The 2,500-nt window shown below is 28.9% G+C and overlaps 1 protein-coding gene across 1 annotated transcript in view; it reads left to right on the forward strand.

Annotated features, from left to right (window-relative positions):
- Positions 1–2,174: 2,174 nt before the first annotated feature.
- The window catches only part of por (Protein-serine O-palmitoleoyltransferase por), a 14,273-nt gene continuing 13,947 nt past the window's right edge, over positions 2,175–2,500 (forward strand). Inside the window, exon 1 of the mRNA XM_027371101.2 lies at positions 2,175–2,500. This exon is cut by the window's right edge and continues 63 nt beyond it. The gene's annotated coding sequence lies outside the window, so the exon portion shown is untranslated.

The raw sequence follows: 2,500 nt of genomic DNA on the forward strand, positions 1-2,500 counted from the left end.
CCTTGTTCTGAATAAAACCATGGTGTTCTAGAGCGTTTGGAGGCAATAGACTAAGAATCAGGCTTGCTTAGTCTCGTACCCAACAAATGTGTGTACTGACTGCGTCTCTGAGAGAGGCGCTTACATTTGCCAAGTACTTTTTAATCTGAGAATATAACGCAGTTTACGGACTGGATGTATACGTCCTTTTGATATTGTTGATAATGAGGGCGAGGAAAGCATCCTTTTTGCTGCACCAGTAAACACACTCGCCTATATGAATTCACCGTTAAGGATGTTTATAATCCTTTCCAACACAAACAAAGCTAAAGAGATAATCTACCCAAAATCTTGTTCACAAAACTTTTTTTTTTCTCCATTTACGTATGCAGTCCAACTTTTCATGTGACACAGTACCCCCATGAAGCTCTTGCTCTGGATAATAGGGCCTTAACATTCGCGAGAATCGTTTCCATTTTTTTCTTCATTTTTATGCGCATAGTCTTTCATAAATATCTCCTTGTGTTTACTGAACGAAATACCTGAATATTTTCGAACGTGTTTTTTAAAATATAAGGACTGGTGTTATTAGCGTACGGTAATGATAAGAGAGGTTGTAAAATATTGATATTACTGATGGTGGTGATGATGATGCTTATGAAAGGAAGAATGATAATAAAATAGGAAATGATGTTATAATGATGATAATAGTAATAATGAAAACAGTATTAACAGTAGTAATGATAATGATAAAAATGAGGATCATGATGATAATGATGATCACAGTAACATAACACTAATGATGATAATAATTATAGTTGTAATGATGATGATAATAATACTAATGATAATAATGATGACAAAACAACAATGATAATGATAATGACAAAAACAACAATGATAATGATAATGACAAAAACAACAATAATAATGATAATATCAGTAATAGTGATAACAACAACAACAATTACAGTAATTAAAATAATGATAGTGATAACGAGAATAATGAAAATGATGAAAAAATAATAATGATGATGATAATAATAATAATATGATTATGATGGCGATGATAAAAATGATAATAGAAAAAATAATGATATCAATAATGGTAATGATAACAATGAATATCATAGGAACGATATTGATAAGGCTAATATTATCGTTATCATCATTATCTTTTACTATTATTCAATTAAATCTTCGTCTTGTATTTTTGACGAAGATATATTCGAGACCCCTAAATAATTTCATGTATTGTAAAGATAATCATGCTCATTCATACTTTTTTCTGCATCTGTCGTAATTTGATGATGATGATGGTGGGGGGAGGGTGGTGGTGGTGGTGATAATGATAGTAAAAAGGATAGTAATGATAATGATGTTGATAATGACAGTAATAATGATAACAATAAGGATGATAATAATTATTATGATAATATTGATAATAATGATAGATAATAGATAGTTATAATGATAATGATAATGATTATTATAGTAATGCTGATAATGATGATAATAATAACAATAATGATAATGGTAATGACAAAGATAAGGATGATAATGATGATTATTATGATAATAATAACCACAACAATGCACCTGATAATGATTATGATAATGATAATGAGAACAGTAATAATAATAATGATAATAATAGCAATGATAACAATGATAATGATAACAATTTATAACGATAATAATAATAATGATGAAAATAGAAATTATGATAATGATAATGATAATGATAAAAACAGAAACTATGATATTGATAATAATGACGATAATAATTATAACAGTAATAATAATGATAATGATAATAACAATAATAATGATAATGCTAGTAATAACAATAATGGCCTAATGATAATGATATCAATAATAATGATAAAGATAATAAGGATAATGACAATAATGATAAGGATAATGCTAATTATAATAAGGATAATAATAATAAAAATAATAATGATAATAATAATAAGGATAATAATAATGATTATGATAATGACAATAATAATAATAATAATGATAATAATAATAATAATAATGATAGTGATAATAGCAACAATAAATGATTAATCGATAAATGATATAAAGTAATAAGAACCAATAACAACAACATAAGTGAATTAAACCGAAATAGCTGCCAGTATATATTTTGAATCCGAACAAAGGTCAAAGACAGATGATGTCACAGAGAGATGAGGTCAGGAAAGGACAGCAAGTGAAGTCAGGAAAGCGTGAGCGAAGGGCATAGCAGGAGAAGTGAAAGAGAGAGAGAGAGAAAGAGAGGAAATAAGATAATGAGATAAATACCGAACATGTAAGATGTTAAATTTAAGGATAAAGAACGAGAGAATGAAAGAAGACGAATAATACAGATGAGTTTATATGAAGAAAAGAAGAGAAATTAAGAGTGTATTGTGGTATGGGCGGTCTCGAGGTCTCTAACACGTACCTTTAACATCACGCCCAACGCTCCCTCCCACGCCCACGTAGAGAGGCTGACACGCCCACCACCACG

This window comes from Penaeus vannamei, chromosome 10 (genome assembly GCF_042767895.1).
Source record: "Penaeus vannamei isolate JL-2024 chromosome 10, ASM4276789v1, whole genome shotgun sequence".
Classification (NCBI taxonomy): Eukaryota; Metazoa; Arthropoda; class Malacostraca; order Decapoda; family Penaeidae; genus Penaeus; species Penaeus vannamei.